At 34.4% G+C, this 16172-nt stretch overlaps 1 protein-coding gene across 1 annotated transcript in view; it reads left to right on the top strand.

Annotated features, from left to right (window-relative positions):
- SPAG16 (sperm associated antigen 16) overlaps positions 1–16172 on the top strand; it is a 935138-nt gene that overhangs the window by 213491 nt on the left and 705475 nt on the right. The gene's annotated exons all lie outside the window — the stretch shown is intronic.

Raw genomic sequence — 16172 nt, 5'->3', positions numbered from 1 at the left:
ATTGCCTTTTGCCCTTAGTAAAGTGTCAACATCAAGTCAGCTATGTTCCTAAAGGAAGGTCTCTGCCTGTGTCAAGGACTTGTCAATGGGCTGTAGGCAGTAAGGAAATTTAATTTTTTCTTTTACATTTGTTTTCCACAGCACATGTATTATTACTCAGCTTCAAAACTATCAGCTTTATGTCATTTAAATTTTTGTCTATTCTCCTCTTCTATCCCCTCTCTCTATTCTTTCCTGAAATCTTTTAAAGTAAATCCTGACATCATATCATTTCACTCATAAATACTTCCTTATATTTATCTGATAGATAAAAATTTTAAACAATGACCATAATAGTATTATTACATGAACAATAATTACTTAAATCATCTGAGATCTAGTCCTCATTCAATTTCCTTCAGTTGTATAGAATTCATTTTAGCTAAACAAACCATGAGTGAACTATTCAAGAAATAAGACTATTAATTTTATCCTTTCATCAAAATAAGAAGAAAATCATGGATCCAGTTTTCTATGCCTTTATCTTCTAAAGCAGAGTAACAACTATCATTCTACAGAGATCACCCCTTAATTATCTACACAATTTCTAAATGGAATGGCTGTGTTTATTCTCATTTCAACTTAGAAGGTCAGCAAGCACATAAACTTCTTGCTTTGTGATGGCAATGTGATGTCATGTAGGTTTTCAGAGAAAAAATGCAATTAGTGTCAGGTGCATCAAATCACTGTAGGTAATTGCAATCATTTTTAAGGATAAACAAGAGGAAAGAGAAGTCTCATAGACTTAAAAAAAAAAAAGTTAACAGCTATATGGCAGTTTACATAGGTCCTCACTACTCAGCAGCCAAATTACAGTGGAAGGCAAGATGGTAACAAATTAAAATTGCATTACACATCTAAAACTCATATTCTAATTTAAAAAATGTTTGCTTGTCTGAATACTAAAAAATTTATCTAAATCACAAATTATGTTTTATACATTGAATATTGGTCATATTTTAAAAGATTGCTTCAATATATTTGTAAAACTGTAGCACATTTTAAATTCAGTTATCCTCACAATAAGGAAGGTGGAACATACTAAAAAACACCCAAAATCTTGTAAAATTTTTGATGGTTGTTTTTTTTTTCTAAAGATCTAATTTCCCAGGGGGGTATTAGATTAAGGATTTATAAAGATGATCTTTTTCTAATTATAAATATGTAAATACATATTCAATTACTTCAAAGACTAAAAATTGGTTAATGACCAACAAAGGGGAACACTTAGAATTAGTCTTACATTACTTTATGAGTGATAATCAGTATTTTAAATATAAATAAATATAGTATTCTGTGTGGATTCTTATAATTCAGAAAGGTATTTTCTTATATTTATTTCTTTTATTAGGCCATAAATCCTACATACATAAAAATCAACCATAAAAGTTAAGTGAGGGGGATCCCTGGGTGGCGCAGCGGTTTGGCGCCTGCCTTTGGCCCAGGGCGCGATCCTGGAGACCCGGGATCGAATCCCACGTCGGGCTCCGGGTGCATGGAGCCTGCTTCTCCCTCTGCCTGTGTCTCTGCCTCTCTCTCTCTCTCTGTATGACTATCAAAAATAAATAATTAAAAAAAAAAAAAGTTAAGTGAGATTCAAAGGTAAAATTGGAAACTGTTCTGTGTCCTACCCAGTCTGGAGATAGGCACATATTGCTTATATATTATAAATTTTGAATTTTGTATACAGTATTCACTCAGGAAACAAAATGTGTGAAATCATATCTTCATGTCTATTCTAATTACCCTTTTATTTGTAATTTTTCTTTTATTATGACACCTCTATAGGAGAAAAGGGATATTGATAGGCTTGTGAGTCCCAGAAAAAGTCTCGAATATAATGAAGGATTAGAATATGGAGATCAGAAACAACAGTGGAATGTTTATTATTTGAAAAAAAAAATAAAGCTAGAAACCATGGTTACAAAATTTCTAATTAACTTGTGCTAACAAAAGGAATAATGTATTATGTTTTTCCTTCATAGTGTCAAGGAGGAAGAATTTTCTCTATGCTTCAGAGTCCTTCCAGCTGGACTAAGAATCAAATTGACATGAGATATTAACAGAGAAAATCAAATTTAATAGCCTATGTACAGAGAATCCACACAGACGTGGAAATTCCAAAGACAGTGAGATAACATGATGTTTATTTGAGCTAAGGAACTGGAGTAGGGGTCTGAGAATACAAAGGGAGAAATATCATTAGCAGGAAAGTGAAAGGAAATGTTTGGAAAACAAACATTGCCCCATTATGCAGATAAGTTTCTTAGGTAAAGAGGAGTCTCTTAATAGCTCTCTTCCTGGTACAAACAGGCAGTTGAGGAGATAAAGAGCTTTTTCTGAATCTGCTAGGTTTGGATTGCTTTTAACTCAAAATGATATTCATGCCAAAGCACCCTGCCCTTGGCCCCTGTAATAGGAAAAAAGTCCACATATATTTCAAACAATTCTGTTGTGATAGAATCTGCTTGGATGAGTAATATTAGTGGAATAAATATCAGCCAACCTCAAAACAATTTTAAAACATGACATGCAAATAAAAATTTAAACAGCATTAAGAAGAAAAAAAAAATTAGTAAAAGACTCCCTCTTAAGCCACATTACCAGTTCTGTTAGAGTAAAAGGTTAGGCTTTAACAGGATGCCTGGAGGCCAGCAAAGGGGAAGTTGAGGCCCGTTATCAGGAAAGTTAGCAACCTGTCCTGGCAGCATTCCATAAACAAGGCCACCAAGAAGCCAAAGGAAACCAGACAGGCCCAAGAAAAGGAGACCTGAGACCCTGGCCAAGTAAGGGAGAAAAGGTGTGAAACTCTGTTTGCAAAGAAACCCCCTCCCCAAATAATAAGTATCCCACCCCTTAGTTTACAGTTGTCAATAAAACAGAGCCAAACCCCAGGTGGAACTCCCCCTTGAGCTTGCTGCCCCCACATCTTGAGAGTGTATTCTCTCTTTAATGAACTCTTCACATGAGCCACTCAACTACCATCTGATCCGTCCCTGCATTTTCCTGTGACCTCTGAGGGATGTCCTGGAGAGGGGCTGAGTGGAGGCCTGAGGGCCCAGAGGTCTCCCCAGTTCACTCAACAACAGTTCCTTTTCTTAAATATAGTTACTTTGGATCATCTCTATTTTTAGTTCTTTTGGTGGTATAAGTTGTGTGTGTGTGTTTCATGATACACCAACTATGAGCAAAATATGCTATTTCTCCAGAATGGAAGGTGAGAATTAATTCTCTTTACTGTTTGAACTTTCTGTCCCTTAAGAGTTATTTTTGTTTGTTTATCAATTGGAGATAACTTTATGGATTAGAGATGAATTTAATTAATAAAAATTAACCTATATTTCTATATCCATCTATTTAAAACAGTTATCTTTGGGATGCCCGGGTGGCTCAGCAGTTAAGTGTCTACCTTCAGCCCGGGCATGACTCTGGGGTCCTGGGATTGAGTCCCGCAACAGGCTCCCTGCATTCTAGAATTTCTCCTTGGTGTATTCCGGTGTTATATACAGAGTTTCTTGAATTTCAGTTTATGCTTGTCAGTTCTTCTCCAGAATTCCTCGTTCATTGTGTTTGAGTACAGCTGTCTTTCAGTAATTAAAAAAAAAAAAAAAAGGAAATACATTTTCTAAGTTCCTACACATTTGAAATGTCTTTTTTTTGCTTTTATAGTTCACTGATAATTTCATTGCCAGAGTTTTTAATATTCAAAATCATTTCTCACAAAATCATTTCCCATTGAAGATATTTTTCCATTGTCTTTCAGAAATCTGAGTTGCTAGTGAAGTATCAAATGCTGACTTTTTCTTGGGAGGATGGAGAGGAAAAGGTTCTATATGTTTTAAGGATCTTCTTTTGACCTTTGTTCTGAAATTTAACCAGATATGTCCAACTATAGGAAGTTTTATTTTGCCCTTTGTGACATCTTTTATCATGAAGACTCAGTTTATTTAGCCAGGACAGTTCATGTGATTTCTTTAGTTATTCCCTTTCCTCTCTTACCTCTGTTCTTTTTGTCTGGGAAACAGATATGTTTATTGACGTTGACCTTCTTGAATTGATCTTCTATGTCTCTTTCCTCACATGTTGTATCATTTTACTCTTTTCCTTTACATTGGGGGATTTTTTTCATTCTTTTCATATTATATTGATTTTCTTTTATATTCACAGTTATAGTTTTAATTTCTACAAACTTTCTTATTCTGTGATTCCTTCTTTGAAATGACAGATTCCCCCCCCCCTAATATGTAGTATCTCTTTTTGAATCTCTCTGAAAATGCTGATTATAATTTTTTAAACAGATTTTATTTATTCATGAGAGTCACAGAGAGAGAGAGAGGCAGAGACATAGGCAGAGGGAGGAGCAGGCTCCATGCTGGGAGCCTGATGTGGGACTGGATCCCGGGACTCTAGGATCACGCCCTGGGGCAAAGTCAGGCGCTCAGTGACTGAGCCACCCAGGCATCCCAAATGTTTCTTTTCTTTTTTTTTTTTTTTTTTTAATTTATGATGGTCACAGAGAGAGAGAGAGAGAGGCAGAGACACAGGCGGAGGGAGAAGCAGGCTCCATGCACCGGGAGCCTGATGTGGGATTCGATCCCGGGTCTCCAGGATTGTGCCCTGGGCCAAAGGCAGGCGCCAAACCGCTGCGCCACCCAGGGATCCCCCAAATGTTTCTTTTTAAAAAAATATTTTGTTTATTCATTAGAGACACATAGAGAGATAGGCAGAGACAAAGAAGCAGGGAGAAGCAGGTTCCCTGTAGGGAGCCCGAAGTGGGGACTCAATTCCAGTACCCCAGGATCATGACCTGAGCCAAAGGCAGACACTCAACCGCTGAGCCACCCAAGTGCCCTGATTATAATGGATCTGAGCATTGAATTATTTGTTTTCTTTCTTACCAGTATGTTATCCTTGTCTTTTTTCTTGCTTTTATTCCCCATTCATTTTCCTTAGTGTTTATTTTTTGCACATATTTATGGATGAAGAACTAAATGGATTACTATAGGTGACTTGTGGATTTCTCTGCCATTACGATACTGTTCTCTGAGTGATTGTGCTAATAACAGGGCTCATATATGTGGAAATACATGCAGATTGGCAAACCTGCTCCTTCTGCTCTTCTTACCTGTAAATTAGGGAAAGAGAGGGGGAAGGGAAGTTTTGTCGCTAAAAAGGAAACAGCATCCACCTTCATTAAGCCTTGCCTTCTCTTGTGCTGACCTTATCTATGACTCCCTTTGCTTAGGTTAATCAGTTGTGTTATCCCATTCACATTCTCTACACTTGAACAAATGTCTTTTGTCCTTGCTGTTATTTTAGTGATTGAAAGATAGGAGGAGGTAGCAGAGGGCAAAATGTGTGCCCAATCTATCATCATGAACCAGAAATTTAAAACATATTTGAGAATGTTATTAACTTTTTAAATCATAAAAAGCCCGTGAGATAACAATAAATAAGGTGAAATAAGTAGAATTACTTATAAATTACTGCAGTGACAATTCGTTCCATAGGTCTTGCAGCACGTGAGATCATTGGAGAAGTAGTTTGTGATGTAACAGCAACCATTGAATTCTAACATTTATTGAACATGTCTTATGCCAAGCAGCATTTTAAGTACTTTACATTTACTAACTATATTCATATAGACAAGACTCTGTGAATTTTATACCATTATTAATGGTATTTTACACAAACTGAACTTAATTAAGAGACCTAGTCAAGGTGAAATACCTGTATGTGACAGAGCCAAGAGTCAATCCTGTAGTCTAGCCCCTGAGCCTATACACTTAATTACATCACTACTGTGATGAAAATATTATAATCACACAAGTAAACTTATGTATGAAAATTCAAAATTTACTGGTTATTTTATCGTCATTAATACAAAATTATTTATTTTTAATAAATTTGTTAATAAATAATTTTTTTGGAAGAGTTGTTCAAATGTGATCTGTCAGTGTTACTTTCTCTGGCAAGATCATTAGACCTAGATCCACCCCAGTACTAAGACCTGCTAGTTCTGCAATTATGTCTATTTACCTTTCTACTCTTCAGTGCTTTTCTCTGTTACATGTTCATTTCATTCCTCATGTAATAGGTATTAAATGCTATTTTCCGAACTCTATTCTAGAAACATGGGAGATAGTGATGAACAGAGGACAAGTTTTTTTCTTCAGGGAATTTATAATCTAGATGGAAAAACAGTCCATTAGTCAATACAAACTCAATATAGCCTTCTGCTTTCAGCAATGAAACTAGCTTGGTTCTGAGCAATTCTTCTGTTCAGAAATAGTAACCTGGGAAAAATATAAAATATCAGTTGTTAGAAGACATAGGGCAGTCAAAATCCTGCAGGGAAGGGGACTCTAAATAAGGGAACCTGACAGTTGAAGCTGTTTTTCTTTTTGCTGATTTCACTTCTAAAGATAATTGAGAAGTTAAGTAGCTGAACAGGAAGTGGAAGCTAAAAAAACAGGGCAAAGTTTTTAGCAATCAAAAATTGAAAATAGGGGCATGTGGGTGGCTCAGTCGGCTGAGCTCTTGATTTTGGCTGAGGTCATGATCTTAGGGTCCTGGGATTGAGCTCTGCATTGGCTCCTGCTTAGTGAGTAGTCTGCTTGAGGATTGTCTCGCTCTCTGCCCATCCCCCTGCTCTAGCGCTTGCAGACTCTCTCTCTCTCTCTCTCTAAGTATTTTTAAGAAAATTGGAAATAATCAGGGCCTACAAACCAGCAAGCTCCCTTGCAAACTCCCTGGCTTTCAGCTGAGACCCTAAAGGATACAGCCTAGGCATAAGAATCAACCAATCATAGCCTAGGCTTCACAAGGACTGAAACCACTTCTGAATCAGCTCTAGGACCTTGAAGATAATCTATTCCTAGTCCAAATGAATGCCAGAGCTAAGGAAAACATATTGATGTTTCTAAGCAAAGATGGAGCTGCTTTGCTAGAATAGAGAGTAGAAGAGGAAAATTATAATCCTGTTGAGGGTTTGTTCAAGTGCATAATTATGGAATCTGTATTGAATTGGGGAGTGAAAGCAATAGAGGGTGCATGGACTGGGAATATAGGAATGGCTTTAAAACTGAGGTCATGGTGACTGGATGCAGGAGGTTGTGATCACTGTTAGTTTTACCAACTGAACAGTTCAAGGACTGAGTAGTAACAAACTTCAGATATAGCATATTGATTGCTGGGTTGAAGGAGAAGATAACTGAATAAGAAGAAACCATACAGCTAAGTAGTTGGAGGAATTATCCAAGTTAGATTATTTAGTTGCATGGAATACTGGCAGGAATTAAACTGTGAAGTCAAAGCCTCTTGGAATAAGAAGTATCAGAAAAGTTATATAATTCATATCTTCTCTAAGGAAATTTCAACCTTAATATGAGGAACATTCAGGAGGGGGGAAAAAATGAAAAACATCCTCTAGTTACTGCTCATTTTTTTCTTTCCTTCTCTTCAATATTTTTATTCTTTAATCCTTAATTTTTAAAAAATGTGATTTGAGGAAAAAGATATTTCAATTACTTTGAAATTTTAGACAAGTATTGAGAGGAGAAAAACTTAAATTTTATAGCTATTATTTTATTATAGTCATAAGTAAATTGCTATTCTTCACAGTGATTTTTGACAATGGAATAATGACCTAAGCTCACTGCATAACATCTGGTATACCTTCTGTTGACTAAAAATCAATTAGAATTTTTAATGATTTTTATGCAACATCTGCATAACAATCTGATTCAAAGCCAAATTAAATGGTTTTTCTGGTGATGATATAGAAACATACATCATGGTTTAAGGAACTGCCCTCTCCTAGAGTGTACAATTTGAAAATATTTGGCTTATCCTCCTGATTTAGTTATCAGATTTAATTTATGTGGTTAATAGTGTACATTGTTCTATCTTAACAGATCATGAGATCCAAGATCAGAATTCATTGTTTAAATTTTTGAACACTTCTTTAAACTCTAGCACCTGATTTTCTTTTTATACTGTTTTCAGATTTTGTGAACAATTTCAAATAGTCCCCATATAATTAATTGCTGATGTTGTAATTTTCATCCTTCTGGCTTCTCTTGAGCCATTGCCAGAGTTGTTTAAATCTTCTTATTAGGAGAGTCAGATACAAACAGAAATATAATGAAGTGACCAAAAACTCTAGAGGCAAAGTTGGATGCTCTTTTCTAATCAACACAGATTCTAATCAACTCAGGTGTCATGTTTTAATCTGATTAATTATGTTAATATATAGCAATAATTTTTATTGCTCTGTGATAATTTTTGACATGTCTTTTCTTTATGGGTGCTATTATTTAAATATAAAATGTAAATAAAACTCTTTCACCAAAATTGTTGTTAATCTGTAGATAATTGGTGCGTGATTTGACCTCTATTGCTTATATTCTAAATATGATTGATTTTAGTTAATAGAAGCCATTTCTCAGTGCTAAAAGCTCAGCCATTAATTTTGTTCTTATATACAATTCTCTTGACATATCCCTGCTTGTCTGATTGCTTTGGGAATATCCTTTTCATGTATATTTTGTAAGTAATGTATCTGTGGTCTGTGATTTCCTCTACTTTTTCCAGAATTTTGAATTTTCTTAATTGTGTCATAAATTTCTCTGCATTTTTGTTTTGCTGGTACAAAAAAAATTATAAAACATATTTTTGATGATTTCCTAAATATTTCTAGAAGCTTTAAATAGTCTTGATAATAAAAGGAACATATTTATGAAATATATGAAACCCCAAAGTTAAGGATAATCTAAAATCAGTGTATATCAAGCCTTAATGTGCATACTTGTCACCTGGGGATCTTGTTAAAAAGACAGGTTCAGATTTAATGCGAATGAAGTGAAGTCTGAGATTATGCATTTCTAATAAGCTCTCTGTGATACCTATGCTGCTGGTCCTCAGGCCATAATTTGAGAAACAAAGATATAAATAACTTTATGTTTTGATATACTTGATTACTTTTTCATCAAGTAAAACTTCAAATTTTAGCAAGTATATTAATTTTCTGTTGTCGTGGATATGTACTATTCTTGTATCTTTTGACTATAAAACTTCCTAGGAAAACAATCTAATCTTGTTTATCGAGTTTTTCATCAACTCTGCTGGGACCACTTACAATCAAATTTATGCTCACATTACTTTCCATGACTGTTCTTTTAATGTTCTGTATCAACTCACTCATCTCCAAACCAAAGTTATTTATGCTCATTGCTTATAGCAAATTAGGGGTAGAAGGTAAAGCCAAGCTTTCAAGGAGATAAGGAACATTCTACATCAGAGTAATTGTGACAAGAAAATCTGTGATGGTAGAGATCTTGGTATTTAAAGAACTGAACATGATGGGAAGAAATTCCATGTGCCAAATGGATATTATGGGATGAACACCTTCAGTTACACATAAATATGTCCTTATGGTGCTAGATAATGTTAAATCACCCTAGTTGGGTTCATATTAATACTTTACCCTTACTTGGGAGTGTTACCATATACACATCACATATGTATATTTTGAATGTAACATATAGATATCAAGGAATTTTAAGCTGTGTCAGGTCACCCTTATATTCACCTTAGTCAGTTGTGAACCAGAGGGTAAGTTATGAAGTTATGAGGTGCAGTAAAGGTCAGCATGTAATCAATAGCTCTTTACACACAGGCACCCCCCCCCACACACACACGGTTGTATTTACATAATACACACACACACACACACACATCCATAATAATGGCTCATACCAGTGTCTTCGTGTGCTTTCCCATTTGATCACTGAGGTCAATGTATGTATTGTTCCCATGGTTATTGCCTTTTATATCTCCTTTTGGTCTCCTTCTTATTAGTCCTGAAATTCCTTTGCATTGAAAAAGGGCTTAGCCACTGCCCTTTTCCGAAACCCACAGATCATCATCCATCGGCACAATGCTACTGGTGTTTCTAAAATCCTTAAGCTATAACTGCTTCTTTGTGAAGTTAGCAAGAAGAGACTGAAAGTAATCCCCATATTCCAGACTGTATATGATAGTTTAGATATCAAGATATTACCTCCAAATTTTTATTCCCTCAAATCACACAAAATGATATTTATAATTCTACAAGTTTTTTAGTGAGGGGGTGCATAATTATGTTAATACATTGAAAGTAACCTTAAAAGCATTAAAATGATAGTCTAGTATTTTTATAAACTAATATTTATTACTTTCTTATGTATTTTTCTTTATCCATTAGAGAGCTATCCTCATTTCAATTGATTAATAAATTTTAGTAGGCCTTATATTGGAAATTACCAATTACAATTTCAAAAGAAAGCTTGTTTATAATGGTTTCATGTATGCATCTTTTTCCCTAGTAATTTTCACTGTAAGCCCAGGGTGTTTAATAAAATATTGACATAGAGATACCTGGGTGGCTCAGTGGTTGAATGTCTGCCTTTGGCTCACGATCCTGGGGTCCTGGGATGGAGTCCTGTGTCAGGCTCCATGTGGGGAGCCTGCTTCTCCCTCTGTCTGTCTCTCCCTCTCTCTGTGTGTCTCTCATGAATAAATAAACAAAATCTTTTAAAAAATAAAATAAAATACTGACATATTATTAATCTTTAAATTTTTATGCTAGTTTGTAATTGCTAAGTTTCAAAATAATTTCATATTATATTTTTATTCATTCAGTTGTTCATTGAATGATTTGTTCAGAAATACAAATCAACACTATGGTTTATTTCCATCAGTCAATACACTGTGAGAGAATATAGCACCCTGATCTTGTGATGCTCCTCTACATTTTATCAAGCTTAAAGTCATTGAGCACCTTGCTCATTTGTCACAAATAGTAGTTGCACATGGTCATTAATCATTAATTAATCTCTGTTTTTCCCTCAAATAGTTCTTGCAATAAATAATGGCATTTCTGATAATGAGATATACCAGAAACCCATAAAATGATTCAATTGATTGCTGTGTTTTTACATTGTATTTTAATTTCCTTTTACTTTTTATTTGGAAATCTATTTTTTCAAAGTTAAGAAGCACAAGATCTATTTTTTCTCCTTCTTGTAAATGCAGTCATGAATGCATAATAAATACATGCTATAGAGAATACATTTCAATACACAGATCACCATTATATGTTCTTTATGAAAAAGAAAGAGAATTTTAAAATTAAAAAAGAAAATCTTTCCCGTCATGGAAAAATCTTTCCTGCATGGCTAGAAGTACATCCTTGGTTCTAAATACTATGCCTGACTTGAGCATCATTATCTACTTCCTGTAACATTGTTCCCTTGAAATTCTATAGTCCAAATTAGACCTTGAGTGGTAGATGCTTTTTTCCCCACATTAGAACTTATATTTCCCTTTGGGATCTTTGCACTTTATGTCTGAGACTATTGTTCTTTCTCAGGTAAGATTTTGTGACCATGTGTGTCTTCCCAGCCTCCATTTCTGTTTCTTAATGGCCTTGTCTTTCTATCTCCTCATGCCCCCATCTCACAGCTGTTCTGCTTAGATGATCCATACCTGTTCTCAAGTCTGCTCTGGGGATTTCCAACAGATTCGGGTGGTACCTGTGTGGCTCAGGCAGCTAAGCATCCAACTCCTGATCTTAGCTCAGGCCTCAGTCTCAGGGTTGTGAGTTCAAGCCTTCTTTTGAGCTTTACGCTGGATGTGGAGTCTACTTAGAAAAAAGGATGTGGTTCTGAAACTTAGGAGACCTCTGGTAGTGACAATGACTGTATTTTTCCCCATATATTATTCTGATTTTAGTTACAAAAATATTGACCAACCATATTTTAATCATGTTCATTGTATTCAAGGCTCTTTGTTGCAAGAAACAGAAACCCACTGAAAGTAGGTTAAATATTTAAGGGTATAACAGTATTGTGGAAATAAAGTACAATTGGGCATTCTGGAGACAGGTGCTAAGGATGGAGGGCAGGATGATGACTCTCACTTTCTCTGTGGGGCCACCAGCTCTCTGTTTTAACCTTCTGTATGTTCACTCTACTCTCCTCTCAGAAGGAGAGTCCTTGGCCTCTATTAGATTTTTTCTTTTCAATAACTAAAACTCATACATGAGTTTGATTATCCTAACACAACTCTGTATGGTCCAATATACAATCAGCTCCAATCAGCTGTGACAGAAAAAGAGGCAAGACATGATTCAAACAATCAAAGACCAATTCAAACAAAAGAGGCTGCTTGCAGAGAAGATCCCCAAACATGACCACTGTAATCTGCTATTTTGATCTATGTATGTCTTAGCACTATTGTAGTTATTGGCAATTAATGTTTTCTTTAATGAAGAAAGCATAGGGCCAAAAAAATTTTAAGAGCATAGGATCTTCAAAAGGTCTTGTATAATTTCAAAGTTGATTTACATTTTAGACACAAAGCAATTATCTGTAAAAAGCATAGTAAAAGGAAATTATTTAAAGAGTGAGAACTACTTTGTAAATTAACATCAAATCAGAAAAAATAAGGTATTGTCTTAGTTTGGGTACATTTAACAAAATACCATAGATTAGGTAGCTTACAAACATTTATTCCTCACAGCTCTGGAGGCTGGAAGTGTGATATCGGTGCCAGCCATGGTTAAATGCTGTGAAATTCTCCTTCTGGGTTGCAGGCCGACTTCTTATTCTATTTTCATATGACAAGACTAGAGACAAAGCATACGGTGTAGTGATTTTTGTAAGCTCTCTAACCTCGCTTAAGAGGGCTCAACTCCCATGACCTCATCTAATCCTAATTCTCTCTCAAAGATTCCACCTTCTAATAACATCACATTTTATGTTTCAACATAAAAGTTTTGAGGGGACACATTCAGTCCATAATATGTGCTGAGCTACTTATACTTAACCACTGAAATTATATTGGCTATATAAAAATAGATTGCTTTAATGTCATTTTTATATTTCTTATATTTTCCATTTTATTTATAAAGTTTAAAAAAATTTTTAAATTTTGAACATGATGCAAGCATCTTGTGAAACAATATGTAGAATAAATCTCTATTTCATGGTACTACAAATAAAACCTAGGATTTAAAATACTCTTTTAGTAAAAGCACCACTTTAGTGAAATCAGAGTTACTCAGAGGTAAAGACAATCAAGATTTTATTAGTTTTAATTTATTAATGTGGAGACAGAACAAAAAGACACTTTATCTGCTAATATTTTTTTAAAGATTTTTTTAAAATTTATTAATGAGAGACACACACAGAGAAAGAGAGAGAGAGAGAGAGAGAGAGAGAGAGAGAGGCAGAGACACAGGCAGAGGGAGAAGCAGGCTTCATGCCGGGAGCCTGACGTGTGACTCGATCCCAGGTCTCCAGGATCACACCCTGGGCCAAAGGCAGGCGCTAAACTGCTGAGCCACCCAGGGATCCCAATCTGCTAATATTTTTATAAAGATTTTAGTTTTTGAAAAAAATTAAAGTAGTAAAGATCAGCTTTTTTTCCCTTGAAAATCTGTTCTTTTACAAAGATGACCAGAGTTCTATCACATTTCTTTAGTATGTAATACAGCTCAGGAAAAATTAATAATGGTTGCCCAGGTAACTTACATATTTTATTATGAAAGTCAATTTAAATATTTTTCAGTACAAATACAATTTTAAGGACCTGAATATTTAAAAGATAAATAAAAGGTAAATGCTGTGTTGTGTAAATTTTAGAGTATTATCTTCAAAGTAATTTTACCATATGTCTTGAGTTGACTGTCTTCCATTGGTTTAGTAATGTCTGGATCACTTTCATCTGGACACATTTTGAGTTTACTTATAGCATGTATTTATTTCTTCATTATTTTTGTTTTAGGAAGGATTTCTTTGGTTCCTTATAGAACTAAACTTTAATGAATAGGAACAGGGCCAGTGCAGAGTACAGGGCTCTATCCATGAGTGAGGGAAGCTCTTTTGCTGCTTCCTCTACAGAAAACCAGAAAACCAGGTGCCCAGGGCTTGTACATGGGTTTGCATCTCTGAGATCTCAGCAGCTTCATAGCAAGATAAGTCTCTGTTCTGTCATATAACAATGGTGATTTTTAATTCATAGTTTGATTTTGGCTTTATTAAGTTTTTAAAAAAGAAAAACTATCTAGTAAGTGGTAATTCTCATTAATTTGCATTTAATTAGGAATAAATGCACTCTTCTTGATATTTTAAACCAGAAAAGCAAAATAAGTTATAGGTATAAATCTATTAAAACAGGATATATAGACAAAAGAGTAATTTTTATTTGTGTCTTCCTTTATAAGTAATTTTTGTTTACTGTTCTTTTTTTATACTCTATTTCCATATGCATTTAATTGATTTAACTATATTTATTTATTTATTTTTTTAAATTTCTTTCTTTTTTAAAGATTTTATTTATTTATTCATGACAGACAGAGAGGCAGAGACAGGCAGAGAAAGAAGCAGGCTCCATGAAGGGAGCTCAGTGAGGGACCATTAAATATCCTATTAGATAATTCCATGAGAAAGTGTACCTAAGATTTAATTGCAGTTGATGTTGCTAGATTATTTCCCAAAAGATTGTGGTGATTTACAACCCACCGACAGTGGATAGAGTGCTTTTTTTTAATCCTTGTCAGCATTCATTTTCTTGTTCTTTATAACTTTTTCACACTCGGAATGGAAAAATTCACTGTTGTTTTAGCTTGCTTTTCCCTTACTAATAGTGAAATAGATCATCATTTGACAAGTATATCAATGATGTACATTTCCTCTTCTGTGAGAGTCCTACTTATATTCTTGCTTAAATTTTTTTTGTTGGTTTGTTCTTTTCATATAAATTTATAGGTATTTCTTACCATACGGATATTTATATAGCAAGGGTTTTGCAAATATATCTCCAAACCTAACGTTTTTCTTTTTTTTTTTTTCCATTTAAACTAATTTCATCTAATTAAGTAAGCCTATTATTTCCTTTGTGGATGTCTTTCTGTTTTGCTTAATAAGATTTCTGCTAATTTGAGTTACCTTTTTTTCTTTTTAGCATTTTGCATTTAAATGTAAGAGTGCCACCTAGTTTTATAAATGAAGACTAATTTTGTTGAGAAACTCTATAGCTTTTTTCAATTAGTAATCATATTTGCTATATTTATCATAACTAATATATATTGTATGGCATCTGCTTTTTTGAACATCTGTTATCAGATGTCTGACAACCTTTTTCCTTCCTTCTATTTAAAGACCCTAATTGTTCTTTAGTAAACCACCTTTTTAAGCCATGTACTGTTGATCTCTCTCCCAAGGCTAAACTAATCTTGATTGAAGTAAATCACTTATCTTATCTCATTTCTAGCCCAATCAGAGCCAGATCTCTAAATGTTGGGATGGAAGTGGGGGACTAGCAAGAAAGAAGCCTTCCAGTTTTCTTCTTTTCATGGTGCTCAGATGTAAAACTTGGAACATCTGCAGCCATTTTGCTATGATGATGGAAGCCAGCTGAAAATGGACCTGATACTGTAAGAAGTCTAGCTCAGACATAGATGCTATGGTATGTGAGGTGTGAATCAAGCTCCACCTAAAGCTACCTCTATTAATGGAACTTTTAATTAAAAGAACTAAATAATTCCACTAAACAATTTTCAAATACGTTCTTTTCCCTCCTCTACATCATAAAGAGTCATTAAAGATATTCTTTAGTTATGAAATGTGTATTATGGAAAGAAGGGAGTATCTCCTACTTAAATTTCTAACACCATCTGCCTTTTGAGCTTCTTTTAAATTGTATCATTAAATATAATTTATAATATAAAAACTTGCCTTCTCTCTTAAAATACTTTTAAAGAGAACAAATACTATATAGAATTTATAAGTGATACTTGATACTATCCAGAACTTTCTCTAAGTCTTTCAACTTTATAGTTTAGATAATGTGATTCTTCCTCCTATATTGTGTCCCTCAAGTTATTTTTTTAGCATCATACTTACTTTCATGCATAGCTTTACATTTTTAATGGCCAAGTATGGTAGGAAGAAAGAGTTATTTTTAACAATTGGCCCCAAATTCTTCATTATACAGAAGCATTCTCTGATTGAAAGGTGCTTTGCACAACTTTAGGGCCTGAGGTCATGGACTGAAAAAGACAGGGAAACAAAAAGATATTAAGTTAT

Source organism: Vulpes vulpes, chromosome 16 (assembly GCF_048418805.1).
Source record: "Vulpes vulpes isolate BD-2025 chromosome 16, VulVul3, whole genome shotgun sequence".
Lineage (NCBI taxonomy): Eukaryota > Metazoa > Chordata > Mammalia > Carnivora > Canidae > Vulpes > Vulpes vulpes.
Note: the sequence above shows the minus strand (reverse complement) of the source record. Positions and strands in the feature narration are given on the sequence as shown.